Genomic DNA, 16,908 nt, shown 5'->3' on the forward strand with positions numbered 1-16,908 from the left:
GCTGCTCCCTATTCCCTCTCTGTAACCCCCCCCCGAGCCCCTCTGATCTACTCTGCAGCTCATTAAAGCACCCTCTCCACCTCTGCATTAGCATCAGAGTCATGGTCAGACTGCTTTGTGTTATAAGGGTGGAAAACAATATCAATAACAACAACAAAAACAATAGTAGCCTTTGGTCCAGGAGGAGAGGAGGAGAAAGGTCTTTGATAATGTACATCAAAGACAGACGGTGAAGTAGGCTGTGTTTTCATTGCGAGCATGCCAAGGTCGTCTCTGATCCTGCTGCCGTGGCGTGAGCGCTTGGACGGCCGAGGTGTTGAGGACCGGCGTCCAGATGGGAATTCAAGTCCTGCGACCGACAAAGAACTCTCTCTGGCAACGTCGTGCCCCGTGTTTGACATCAATTTCCCCCGCCACCGTGTGTGTGTGTGTGTGTGTGTGTGTGTGTGTGTGTGTGTGTGTGTGTGTGTGTGTGTGAGAGAGAGATCTCGATTCGTCGGCAGCGAGTTTGAGTCGACCACCACCACCGTCGCTATGAAACTTTCTACAATGGGCGGCTTGTGCTCAGTGCCGACGGAGGAGGCTTGAATCAGGTTGTTCAGACTTTCTGAATGAAGTCCTGGACGTAGAAAAAGGAATGGACTTCCTGGATTCAGTGACCATTTGTCGCTTTAACTTCAGTTCTTTCAACTTTTCTATTTTTTACAAAGAAAAGGACAAAAAATTCATGGATGTTCTTGTTTCACGCATGAACTCTCTCGTTGAAATTCTTGGAAATAATAACTTGTTTTCAGTGAAATGGATCAAATTGGTTAAAGTATTTAATGAGTTGTCTCCACTGTTTCCCTCTTCATGTGTTGCATAAATTGAACAACATAAAAAAAAGCATTTTGAAGACATTTCAAATATAATGTATGCTTACGGCAAAAAGTTTCTGTGAAAAAAAACAACCCTGCAATTTTGCCAAGCAGGTAGAGGGTGACTTGTGCACGGGGAGCGCTTTGCAGCTGGCGCTCATTTCCGGACTTTGTGGGTTTAGGGCCTGCATAATGTTTAGAAACTGCTGGACACACCGGCTGCTATTCAGCATATTAGCCACCCATACACCAATTTTCTCCACCGCTTTACTCCAGTGTACGGTCACAGGCCATCGGTGACCGACAATTCCCTTTCATCACTAGATTTTGGGCCGTGAGAGAAAAATCCCATGTATGCTCAGGAAGAACATGCAAACTTTATAAATGCACCAAACGTCAAACCAAAGCAGGATGTTCTTACTGTGAAGTGGAAGTACGAACCGCCATATTGCTGCATTTCAGTTGGAAAGAAGGGGCACCACTGTGCTCGTGTCTCATTCAATGGTGCAACTCCATGAATCTCTGTAACATGCGAGCGACAGATATCTCCTCTCTTATTCCAGTCGATAGAAATTAAAGTGTACATTCTGTTAATTGGAGTACTCGCTTTGTCCCGCTTCTTTAATCTGTAGTTTCAGTGAAAGTATCAGCCTCAGTCATTGGTCGCAGGTCCTATCTTCATCCTCTTCTACTTGTGCAATAACTTCCATGGAAACTGCTGAAATAAACCTATAAAATACACCAGAGATTAAGAAAAAGAGGACGAATGGATTATGTAATGTCAACTACAACTATTGTTTGTATTACTTAGTTCTGGAATTTGCTGCATATTTTCCTTCCAAAGCACTCATGTCGATCTGAACCAAAACAAGCCAGTGGATTAAATCACAAACTCAAGTGTTTCGGAATTGAGTTTTCACAATACATATATATGCTATGTATAAAATATTAATTCAAGGTTTAAATGTAAAAACATACTCTATGCAGTACAGCAATTGGTACAATGCACTAAATCTTGCTCACCTTATTGTCCTATGTCTAATGGTATTTTCAAGTCTAATGAGCAATGAATTTAATAGGTTGGTCTGTGTTTTGTTCTTTGGTGAAGTCACTTTGAAGACTTCCACATTGTTTCAGGAAACTAAAAATATCTTGTGTTTTCTCCACCAGGAGTATGTGATGAGACCTCCGAGCGTTCATGTGAAACTCTCCTCACTGCGCAGTGAAGAAGTGTTAATTCCAAAGCTGCATGGCATCATTACACAGCTGTGTTTAAAGGTATTTGGATTTATTTAATTAAATCTCAGTGTAAGGTGTCTGGGTGGATCCGCACAGCCTTTTATTGCACCTCTGACGACTTTTTTTGACAAGTTTTACTGTCTTCAAACTCAGAATGAGTAGATTTTCTCATGGAATGGTGAAATGTCTGTTGACACGTCGTCTATGTTGGAGCACAAGAGGTTTTTAAAGTGCAGGAGGATAAAACTCCGGCTGCAGAGCTGCGAACACATGATCAGAGTTTCTGTTGCATATTTTAATGTTCTTCAGATATTAAGAGGTTATTAGTAAAAATCCTTAAAGAACGAAGAATGGCCCATTCTCTCTCAGTCTGCAACTTATTATGAAGAAATAAAAATAAAAAAATTTGCTCTATTATCTTTTTACATTAAATGTTGCTCTTCCTTTTTAGTTTCGCCTCGACCTTTTTCTTTAAATCCTGGTTTTCCACCCGACCCCCATAATTTAAACATTTCTTCACCATCTCTCCTCCCAAGCATTTTTCTAATGAGAATTTCTTATAAAAAGATCTGAAAATCACTGCATCCTCTATTTGTTTAGACATTTGCACCTTGTTGCAACATGTTTGGATGTGAGGTTTCAAACTCAAGGCCTTTTTCAGGTGTACTTGAAATCTGCATTTATTAGCATTTGTTTACTTGAAAGGCACTGCACTGCTTTTCGTCAGACGAAAGGTCGACTGATGATGCAGTCGTTAAAAACACACGTGGCAGATTATTCCGTTACAAACACGTCGGTGTTACAAACACGTCGGTGTTACAAACACGTCACGGTTACAAACAAGTCACCGTTACAAACACGTCGGTGTTACAAACACGTCGGTGTTACAAACACGTCACGGTTACAAACACGTCGGTGTTACAAACATGTCACGGTTACAAACACGTCGGTGTTACAAACACGTCAGTATCACAAACACGTCACTGTTACGAACACGTCGGTGTTACAAACACGTCAGTGTTACAAACACGTCACTGTTACAAACAAGTCACCGTTACAAACACGTCGGTGTTACAAACACGTCACTGTTACGAACACATCACAGTTACAAACACGTCGGTGTTTCAAACACGTCGGTGTTACAAACACGTCGGTGTTACAAACACGTCGGTGTTACAAACACGTAACTGTTACAAACACGTCGGTTTTACAAACACGTCACTGTTACAAACACGTCAGTGTTACAAACACGTCACTGTTACGAACATGTCGGTGTTACAGACACGTCAGTATTACAAACACGTCACTGTTACGAACACGTCGGTGTTACAAACACGTCAGTGTTACAAACACGTCACTGTTACAAACAAGTCACAGTTACAAACACGTCGGTGTTACAAACACGTCACTGTTACGAACACATCACAGTTACAAACACGTCAGTGTTTCAAACACGTCGGTGTTACAAACACGTCACTGTTACAAACACGTCGGTGATACAAACACGTCAGTTACAAACACGTCACTGTTACAAACACGTCGGTGATACAAACACGTCATTGTTACAAACACGTCACTGTTACAAACACGTCGGTGATACAAACACGTCACTGTTACGAACACGTCACTGTCACAAACACGTCGGTGTTACAAACACGTCGGTGTTACAAACACGTCGGTGTTACAAACACGTAACTGTTACAAACACGTCGGTTTTACAAACACGTCACTGTTACAAACACGTCAGTGTTACAAACACGTCACTGTTACGAACATGTCGGTGTTACAAACACGTCAGTATTACAAACACGTCACTGTTACGAACACGTCGGTGTTACAAACACGTCAGTGTTACAAACACGTCACTGTTACAAACAAGTCACCGTTACAAACACGTCGGTGTTACAAACACGTCAGTGTTTCAAACACGTCGGTGTTTCAAACACGTCGGTGTTACAAACACGTCGGTGTTACAAACACGTCGGTGATACAAACACGTCACTGTTACAAACACGTCACTGTTACAAACACGTCGGTGATACAAACACGTCACTGTTACGAACACGTCACTGTTACAAACACGTCAGTGTTACAAACACGTCGGTGTTACAAACACGTCAGTGTTTCAAGCACGTCAGTGTTACAAACACGTCAGTGTTACAAACAAGTCACCGTTACAAACACGGTGTTACAAACACGTCACTGTTACAAACACGTCACTGTTACAAACACGTCGGTGGTACAAACACGTCGGTGGTACAAACACATCACTGTTACAAACATGTCACCGTTACAAACACGTCGGTGTTACAAACACGTCGGTGATACAAACACATCGGTGTTACAAACACGTCGGTGTTACAAACACGTCACTGTTACGAACACGTCACTGTTACAAACACGTCAGTGTTACAAACACGTCGGTGTTACAAACACGTCACTGCTACAAAATCGTCAGTGTTACAAAAAGGTCACCGTTACAAACAAGTCACCGTTACAAACACGTCAGTGATACAAACATGTCAGTGTTACAAACAAGTCACCGTTACAAAGACGTCGGTGTTACAAACACGTCGGTGTTACAAACACGTCACTGTTACGAACACATCACAGTTACAAACACGTCAGTGTTTCAAACACGTCGGTGTTACAAACACGTAATTGTTACAAACACGTCGGTTTTACAAACACGTCACTGTTACAAACACGTCAGTGTTACAAACACGTCACTGTTACGAACATGTCGGTGTTACAGACACGTCAGTATTACAAACACGTCACTGTTACGAACACGTCGGTGCTACAAACACGTCAGTGTTACAAACACGTCACTGTTACAAACAAGTCACCGTTACAAACACGTCGGTGTTACAAACACGTCACTGTTACGAACACATCACAGTTACAAACACGTCAGTGTTTCAAACACGTCGGTGTTACAAACACGTCGGTGTTACAAACACGTCACTGTTACAAACACGTCGGTGATACAAACACGTAACTGTTACAAACACGTCGGTGATACAAATACGTCAGTTACAAACACGTCACTGTTACAAACACGTCGGTGATACAAACACGTCATTGTTACAAACACGTCACTGTTACAAACACGTCGGTGATACAAACACGTCACTGTTACGAACACGTCACTGTCACAAACACGTCAGTGTTACAAACACGTCGGTGTTACAAACACGTCGGTGTTACAAACACGTAACTGTTACAAACACGTCGGTTTTACAAACACGTCACTGTTACAAACACGTCAGTGTTACAAACACGTCACTGTTACAAACAAGTCACCGTTACAAACACGTCGGTGTTACAAACACGTCAGTGTTTCAAGCACGTCAGTGTTACAAACACGTCAGTGTTACAAACAAGTCACCGTTACAAACACGGTGTTACAAACACGTCACTGTTACAAACACGTCGGTGGTACAAACACGTCGGTGGTACAAACACATCACTGTTACAAACACGTCGGTGATACAAACACGTCATTGTTACAAACACGTCACTGTTACAAACACGTCGGTGATACAAACACGTCACTGTTACGAACACGTCACTGTCACAAACACGTCAGTGTTACAAACACGTCGGTGTTACAAACACGTCGGTGTTACAAACACGTAACTGTTACAAACACGTCGGTTTTACAAACACGTCACTGTTACAAACACGTCAGTGTTACAAACACGTCACTGTTACGAACATGTCGGTGTTACAAACACGTCACTGTTACGAACACGTCACTGTTACGAACACGTCGGTGTTACAAACACGTCGGTGTTACAAACACGTCAGTGTTTCAAGCACGTCAGTGTTACAAACACGTCAGTGTTACAAACAAGTCACCGTTACAAACACGGTGTTACAAACACGTCACTGTTACAAACACGTCACTGTTACAAACACGTCGGTGGTACAAACACGTCGGTGGTACAAACACATCACTGTTACAAACATGTCACCGTTACAAACACGTCGGTGTTACAAACACGTCGGTGATACAAACACATCGGTGTTACAAACACGTCGGTGTTACAAACACGTCACTGTTACGAACACGTCACTGTTACAAACACGTCAGTGTTACAAACACGTCGGTGTTACAAACACGTCACTGCTACAAAATCGTCAGTGTTACAAAAAGGTCACCGTTACAAACAAGTCACCGTTACAAACACGTCAGTGATACAAACATGTCAGTGTTACAAACAAGTCACCGTTACAAAGACGTCGGTGTTACAAACACGTCGGTGTTACAAACACGTCACTGTTACGAACACATCACAGTTACAAACACGTCAGTGTTTCAAACACGTCGGTGTTACAAACACGTAATTGTTACAAACACGTCGGTTTTACAAACACGTCACTGTTACAAACACGTCAGTGTTACAAACACGTCACTGTTACGAACATGTCGGTGTTACAGACACGTCAGTATTACAAACACGTCACTGTTACGAACACGTCGGTGCTACAAACACGTCAGTGTTACAAACACGTCACTGTTACAAACAAGTCACCGTTACAAACACGTCGGTGTTACAAACACGTCACTGTTACGAACACATCACAGTTACAAACACGTCAGTGTTTCAAACACGTCGGTGTTACAAACACGTCGGTGTTACAAACACGTCACTGTTACAAACACGTCGGTGATACAAACACGTAACTGTTACAAACACGTCGGTGATACAAATACGTCAGTTACAAACACGTCACTGTTACAAACACGTCGGTGATACAAACACGTCATTGTTACAAACACGTCACTGTTACAAACACGTCGGTGATACAAACACGTCACTGTTACGAACACGTCACTGTCACAAACACGTCAGTGTTACAAACACGTCGGTGTTACAAACACGTCGGTGTTACAAACACGTAACTGTTACAAACACGTCGGTTTTACAAACACGTCACTGTTACAAACACGTCAGTGTTACAAACACGTCACTGTTACAAACAAGTCACCGTTACAAACACGTCGGTGTTACAAACACGTCAGTGTTTCAAGCACGTCAGTGTTACAAACACGTCAGTGTTACAAACAAGTCACCGTTACAAACACGGTGTTACAAACACGTCACTGTTACAAACACGTCGGTGGTACAAACACGTCGGTGGTACAAACACATCACTGTTACAAACACGTCGGTGATACAAACACGTCATTGTTACAAACACGTCACTGTTACAAACACGTCGGTGATACAAACACGTCACTGTTACGAACACGTCACTGTCACAAACACGTCAGTGTTACAAACACGTCGGTGTTACAAACACGTCGGTGTTACAAACACGTAACTGTTACAAACACGTCGGTTTTACAAACACGTCACTGTTACAAACACGTCAGTGTTACAAACACGTCACTGTTACGAACATGTCGGTGTTACAAACATGTCAGTATTACAAACACGTCACTGATACGAACACGTCGGTGTTACAAACACGTCAGTGTTACAAACACGTCACTGTTACAAACAAGTCACCGTTACAAACACGTCGGTGTTACAAACACGTCAGTGTTTCAAACACGTCGGTGTTACAAACATGTCGGTGTTACAAACACGTCGGTGATACAAACACGTCACTGTTACAAACACGTCACTGTTACAAACACGTCGGTGATACAAACACGTCACTGTTACGAACACGTCACTGTTACAAACACGTCAGTGTTACAAACACGTCGGTGTTACAAACACGTCAGTGTTTCAAGCACGTCAGTGTTACAAACACGTCAGTGTTACAAACAAGTCACCGTTACAAACACGGTGTTACAAACACGTCACTGTTACAAACACGTCACTGTTACAAACACGTCGGTGGTACAAACACGTCGGTGGTACAAACACATCACTGTTACAAACATGTCACCGTTACAAACACGTCGGTGTTACAAACACGTCGGTGATACAAACATGTCGGTGTTACAAACACGTCACTGTTACGAACACGTCACTGTTACAAACACGTCAGTGTTACAAACATGTCAGTGTTACAAACAAGTCACCGTTACAAACACGTTGGTGTTACAAACACGTCACTGCTACAAACACGTCAGTGTTACAAAAAGGTCACCGTTACAAACAAGTCACCGTTACAAACACGTCAGTGATACAAACATGTCAGTGTTACAAACAAGTCACCGTTACAAAGACGTCGGTGTTACAAACACGTCGGTTTTACAAACACGTCACTGTTACGAACACATCACAGTTACAAACACGTCAGTGTTTCAAACACGTCGGTGTTACAAACACGTAACTGTTACAAACACGTCGGTTTTACAAACACGTCACTGTTACAAACACGTCAGTGTTACAAACACGTCACTGTTACGAACATGTCGGTGTTACAGACACGTCAGTATTACAAACACGTCACTGTTACGAACACGTCGGTGCTACAAACACGTCACTGTTACAAACACGTCACTGTAACAAACACGTCACTGTTACAAACAAGTCACCGTTACAAACACGTCGGTGTTACAAACACGTCACTGTTACGAACACATCACAGTTACAAACACGTCGGTGTTTCAAACACGTCGGTGTTACAAACACGTCGGTGTTACAAACACGTCACTGTTACAAACACGTCGGTGATACAAACACGTAACTGTTACAAACATGTCACCGTTACAAACATGTCACCATTACAAACACGTCACCGTTACAAACACGTCGGTGTTACAAACACGTCACTGTTACAAACAAGTCACCATTACAAACACGTCAGTGTTTCAAACATGTAAGTGTTACAAACACGTCACTGTTACAAACACGTCAGTGTTACAAACACGTCGGTGTTACAAACACGTCACTGTTACAAACACGTCAGTGTTACAAACACGTCACTGTTACACACACGTCATTGTTACAAACACATCAGTGTTACAAACACGTCGGTGTTACAAACACGTCACCGTTACAAACATGTCACCGTTACAAACAGGTCACCATTACAAACACGTCACTGTTCCAAACACGTCGGTGTTACAAACACGTCACTGTTACAAACAAGTCACCGTTACAAACACGTCAGTGTTTCAAACATGTCAGTGTTACAAACAAGCCACCGTTACAAACACGTCAGGGTTACAAACACGTCACTGTTACACACACGTCATTGTTACAAACACGTCAGTGTTACAAACATATCACCGTTACAAACACGTCGGTGTTACAAACACGTCACTGTTACAAACAAGTCACCGTTAAAAACACGTCAGTGTTTCAAACATGTAAGTGTTACAAACACGTCACTGTTACAAACACGTCGGTGTTACAAACACGTCACTGTTACAAACACGTCACTGATACAAACACGTCACCGTTACAAACACGTCGGTGATACAAATACGTCAGTTACAAACACGTCACTGTTACAAACACGTCGGTGATACAAACACGTCATTGTTACAAACACGTCACTGTTACAAACACGTCGGTGATACAAACACGTCACTGTTACGAACACGTCACTGTCACAAACACGTCAGTGTTACAAACACGTCGGTGTTACAAACACGTCGGTGTTACAAACACGTCACTGTTACGAACACATCACAGTTACAAACACGTCAGTGTTTCAAACACGTCGGTGTTACAAACACGTCGGTGTTACAAACACGTCACTGTTACAAACACGTCGGTGATACAAACACGTAACTGTTACAAACACGTCGGTGATACAAATACGTCAGTTACAAACACGTCACTGTTACAAACACGTCGGTGATACAAACACGTCATTGTTACAAACACGTCACTGTTACAAACACGTCGGTGATACAAACACGTCACTGTTACGAACACGTCACTGTCACAAACACGTCAGTGTTACAAACACGTCGGTGTTACAAACACGTCGGTGTTACAAACACGTAACTGTTACAAACACGTCGGTTTTACAAACACGTCACTGTTACAAACACGTCAGTGTTACAAACACGTCACTGTTACAAACAAGTCACCGTTACAAACACGTCAGTGTTTCAAGCACGTCAGTGTTACAAACACGTCAGTGTTACAAACAAGTCACCGTTACAAACACGGTGTTACAAACACGTCACTGTTACAAACACGTCGGTGGTACAAACACGTCGGTGGTACAAACACATCACTGTTACAAACACGTCGGTGATACAAACACGTCATTGTTACAAACACGTCACTGTTACAAACACGTCGGTGATACAAACACGTCACTGTTACGAACACGTCACTGTCACAAACACGTCAGTGTTACAAACACGTCGGTGTTACAAACACGTCGGTGTTACAAACACGTAACTGTTACAAACACGTCGGTTTTACAAACACGTCACTGTTACAAACACGTCAGTGTTACAAACACGTCACTGTTACGAACATGTCGGTGTTACAAACACGTCAGTATTACAAACACGTCACTGATACGAACACGTCGGTGTTACAAACACGTCAGTGTTACAAACACGTCACTGTTACAAACAAGTCACCGTTACAAACACGTCGGTGTTACAAACACGTCAGTGTTTCAAACACGTCGGTGTTACAAACATGTCGGTGTTACAAACACGTCGGTGATACAAACACGTCACTGTTACAAACACGTCACTGTTACAAACACGTCGGTGATACAAACACGTCACTGTTACGAACACGTCACTGTTACAAACACGTCAGTGTTACAAACACGTCGGTGTTACAAACACGTCAGTGTTTCAAGCACGTCAGTGTTACAAACACGTCAGTGTTACAAACAAGTCACCGTTACAAACACGGTGTTACAAACACGTCACTGTTACAAACACGTCACTGTTACAAACACGTCGGTGGTACAAACACGTCGGTGGTACAAACACATCACTGTTACAAACATGTCACCGTTACAAACACGTCGGTGTTACAAACACGTCGGTGATACAAACACGTCGGTGTTACAAACACGTCACTGTTACGAACACGTCACTGTTACAAACACGTCAGTGTTACAAACATGTCAGTGTTACAAACAAGTCACCGTTACAAACACGTTGGTGTTACAAACACGTCACTGCTACAAACACGTCAGTGTTACAAAAAGGTCACCGTTACAAACAAGTCACCGTTACAAACACGTCAGTGATACAAACATGTCAGTGTTACAAACAAGTCACCGTTACAAAGACGTCGGTGTTACAAACACGTCGGTTTTACAAACACGTCACTGTTACGAACACATCACAGTTACAAACACGTCAGTGTTTCAAACACGTCGGTGTTACAAACACGTAACTGTTACAAACACGTCGGTTTTACAAACACGTCACTGTTACAAACACGTCAGTGTTACAAACACGTCACTGTTACGAACATGTCGGTGTTACAGACACGTCAGTATTACAAACACGTCACTGTTACGAACACGTCGGTGCTACAAACACGTCACTGTTACAAACACGTCACTGTAACAAACACGTCACTGTTACAAACAAGTCACCGTTACAAACACGTCGGTGTTACAAACACGTCACTGTTACGAACACATCACAGTTACAAACACGTCGGTGTTTCAAACACGTCGGTGTTACAAACACGTCGGTGTTACAAACACGTCACTGTTACAAACACGTCGGTGATACAAACACGTAACTGTTACAAACATGTCACCGTTACAAACATGTCACCATTACAAACACGTCACCGTTACAAACACGTCGGTGTTACAAACACGTCACTGTTACAAACAAGTCACCATTACAAACACGTCAGTGTTTCAAACATGTAAGTGTTACAAACACGTCACTGTTACAAACACGTCAGTGTTACAAACACGTCGGTGTTACAAACACGTCACTGTTACAAACACGTCAGTGTTACAAACACGTCACTGTTACACACACGTCATTGTTACAAACACATCAGTGTTACAAACACGTCGGTGTTACAAACACGTCACCGTTACAAACATGTCACCGTTACAAACAGGTCACCATTACAAACACGTCACTGTTCCAAACACGTCGGTGTTACAAACACGTCACTGTTACAAACAAGTCACCGTTACAAACACGTCAGTGTTTCAAACATGTCAGTGTTACAAACAAGCCACCGTTACAAACACGTCAGGGTTACAAACACGTCACTGTTACACACACGTCATTGTTACAAACACGTCAGTGTTACAAACATATCACCGTTACAAACACGTCGGTGTTACAAACACGTCACTGTTACAAACAAGTCACCGTTAAAAACACGTCAGTGTTTCAAACATGTAAGTGTTACAAACACGTCACTGTTACAAACACGTCGGTGTTACAAACACGTCACTGTTACAAACACGTCACTGATACAAACACGTCACCGTTACAAACACGTCACGTTACAAACACGTCACGTTACAAACACGTCACCGTTACAAACACGTCACGTTACAAACACGTCACCGTTACAAACACGTCACCGTTACAAACACGTCACCTTTACAAACACGTCACCATTACAAACACGTCACTGTTACAAACACGTCGGTGTTACAAACACGTCACTGTTACAAACACGTCGGTGTTACAAACACGTCACTGTTACAAACACGTCACTGATACAAACACGTCAGTGTTACAAACACGTCACCGTTACAAACAAGTCGGTGTTACAAACACGTCAGTGTTTCAAACATGTCAGTGTTACAAACAAGCCACCGTTACAAACACGTCAGTGTTACAAACACGTCGGTGTTACAAACACGTCACTGTTACAAACACGTCAGTGTTACAAACACGTCACTGTTACACACACGTCATTGTTACAAACACGTCAGTGTTACAAACACGTCGGTGTTACAAACACGTCACTGTTACAAACAAGTCACCGTTACAAACACGTCACTGTTACAAACAAGTCACCGTTACAAACACGTCGGTGTTACAAACACGTCACTGTTACGAACACATCACAGTTACAAACACGTCGGTGTTTCAAACACGTCGGTGTTACAAACACGTCGGTGTTACAAACACGTCACTGTTACAAACACGTCGGTGATACAAACACGTAACTGTTACAAACATGTCACCGTTACAAACATGTCACCATTACAAACACGTCACCGTTACAAACACGTCGGTGTTACAAACACGTCACTGTTACAAACAAGTCACCATTACAAACACGTCAGTGTTTCAAACATGTAAGTGTTACAAACACGTCACTGTTACAAACACGTCAGTGTTACAAACACGTCGGTGTTACAAACACGTCACTGTTACAAACACGTCAGTGTTACAAACACGTCACTGTTACACACACGTCATTGTTACAAACACATCAGTGTTACAAACACGTCGGTGTTACAAACACGTCACCGTTACAAACATGTCACCGTTACAAACAGGTCACCATTACAAACACGTCACTGTTCCAAACACGTCGGTGTTACAAACACGTCACTGTTACAAACAAGTCACCGTTACAAACACGTCAGTGTTTCAAACATGTCAGTGTTACAAACAAGCCACCGTTACAAACACGTCAGGGTTACAAACACGTCACTGTTACACACACGTCATTGTTACAAACACGTCAGTGTTACAAACATATCACCGTTACAAACACGTCGGTGTTACAAACACGTCACTGTTACAAACAAGTCACCGTTAAAAACACGTCAGTGTTTCAAACATGTAAGTGTTACAAACACGTCACTGTTACAAACACGTCGGTGTTACAAACACGTCACTGTTACAAACACGTCACTGATACAAACACGTCACCGTTACAAACACGTCACGTTACAAACACGTCACGTTACAAACACGTCACCGTTACAAACACGTCACGTTACAAACACGTCACCGTTACAAACACGTCACCGTTACAAACACGTCACCTTTACAAACACGTCACCATTACAAACACGTCACTGTTACAAACACGTCGGTGTTACAAACACGTCACTGTTACAAACACGTCGGTGTTACAAACACGTCACTGTTACAAACACGTCACTGATACAAACACGTCAGTGTTACAAACACGTCACCGTTACAAACAAGTCGGTGTTACAAACACGTCAGTGTTTCAAACATGTCAGTGTTACAAACAAGCCACCGTTACAAACACGTCAGTGTTACAAACACGTCGGTGTTACAAACACGTCACTGTTACAAACACGTCAGTGTTACAAACACGTCACTGTTACACACACGTCATTGTTACAAACACGTCAGTGTTACAAACACGTCGGTGTTACAAACACGTCACTGTTACAAACAAGTCACCGTTACAAACACGTCAGTGTTTCAAACATTTAAGTGTTACAAACACGTCACTGCTACAAACACATCGGTGTTACAAACACGTCACTGTTGCAAACACGTCAGTGTTACAAACACGTCACTGTTACACACATGTCAGTGTTACAAACACGTCAGTGTTACAAACACGTCACCGTTACAAACACGTCGGTGTTACAAACACGTCGGTGTTACAAACACGTCACCATTACAAACACGTCACTGTTACAAACAAGTCAGTGTTACAAACACGTCACCGTTACAAACACGTCACGTTACAAACACGTCACCGTTACAAACATGTCACCGTTACAAACACGTCACCGTTACAAACACGTCACGTTACAAACACGTCACGTTACAAACACGTGACCGTTACAAACATGTCACCGTTACAAACACGTCACGTTACAAACACGTCACGTTACAAACACGTCACCGTTACAAACACGTCACCGTTACAAACACGTCACCATTACAAACACGTCACCGTTACAAACACGTCACCGTTACAAACACGTCACTGTTACAAACACGTCACTGTTACAAACACGTCGGTGTTACAAACACGTCACTGTTACAAACACGTCACTGATACAAACACGTCACCGTTACAAACACGTCACGTTACAAACACGTCACGTTACAAACACGTCACCGTTACAAACACGTCACCGTTACAAACACGTCACTGTTACAAACACGTCACCGTTACAAACACGTCACTGTTACAAACACGTCGGTGTTACAAACACGTCACTGTTACAAACACGTCACTGATACAAACACGTCAGTGTTACAAACACGTCACCGTTACAAACAAGTCAGTGTTACAATTACGTCACGTTACAAACACGTCACCGTTACAAACACGTCACGTTACAAACACGTCACCGTTACAAGCTTCCACCAGCTGGAAGTCGGTGTAACGGGAGCACGAATCAAAATGCAGCAAACCATCCTGTTGCTTGTTGCTCGGAGGTCACTTAATATTTCAGTATGTGATACTTTCTTCTTTCCCTCCAAACCCACCTGAGAAATCATCTTAACTACAGAGAGCCTCTATAATCACGTGGCGCTCGCTGGGCGCTTCAGAGAGAAATCCCTCCATTCATGAAAGACGCAGGCGGCCGGCCTTCAGGGACTCCGGCTGTTTGACTTGGCTGGCGGAGGAGCCTGGGTACAGGGCTGCAGTTGTCCGGAGCCACAGGCTGCAGAGCTGCAGGTATTTCCTGACTACATTTCTCTGTCATACTGTTTGCAGTTGTGTTCGAAGGACAGAAAGGAAATTTTTGGAGATACGACATGGAGGGGAAAAAAGTTGATGCCAGCAAAGGAAGACACAGAATCGGCCACAAATGCAGAAACATGGTTCTTTTTCTATTATCATTATTTTCATTTCGGCTCATGAGCTTTACTTAAAAGCCAAAAGGAAATTGAAAAACTTTAAAGGCTTCTTCTCCTCAGACTGATTTTACACGTCTTATTTTCTTCTTTCGCTGCAATACGAGCACCATATTTTTCATATAGGCCGTGACTTTATCTGAAAGATCTAAACCCCGAGAGTCTCATCTCGTCTCAATTTCCTCTGTTTTTCTTCTGTGATGGCCCAGATGTTGCTCTTCTCTCCCATGTTTAGTTTAGCATAAATATTAATCATAGACTCCAATGCCACCATTCCAAGAACACCTTTCACCATTATGTTAATGCTAACAGACACTTAGGAAGGGACACATTTCAGCCTCTGCACACACCTGTCTACTCTCTCTCTCACACACACACACACACACACACACACACACACACACACACACACACACACACGCACACACGCACACACACACACACACACACACACACACACACACACACACACACACACACACACACACACACACACACACACACACACACACACACACACACAATGATCCTGATTTACTAAGATCTTCCAAAAAATCATGCTTGATTGAAAGCTTATATAAATAGATTGAATTTCACTTTGCGTGTGGTTTGCCGGTGATTTATTAATAATAACGCCAATGACATCACTTACAAATCCAAGCACTTAACCTCACACTAACCCCAACCCATAGTTTCATCCTCAAACATGTTTTCATCTAACAGCTAAAATATTTTCTCAATGCTTTTTATCTAACACAAAGTGTGTATACCGATCATAGTTCCCATAACAATATTAAATACAGTGCATGTACACACACACACACACACACACACACACACACACACACACACACACACACACACACACACACACACACACACACACACACACACACACACACACACACACACACACACACACACACACACACACACTCACTCAATGTCCTTCCACTCCTGGGGACAGTGACTAGAATTGAATCTGTAGAATTACTCTTAACTCAATCATAACTACTATTTCCACACAAACATTAAAACGTGTCCCCAAACACTGAATTATTCTCCCTACATGATGCTACACAAGGACATATAAGTCCTTGTAATGTG

Source organism: Blennius ocellaris (genome assembly GCF_963422515.1).
Source record: "Blennius ocellaris genome assembly, chromosome: 6".
Taxonomy (NCBI): Eukaryota; Metazoa; Chordata; class Actinopteri; order Blenniiformes; family Blenniidae; genus Blennius; species Blennius ocellaris.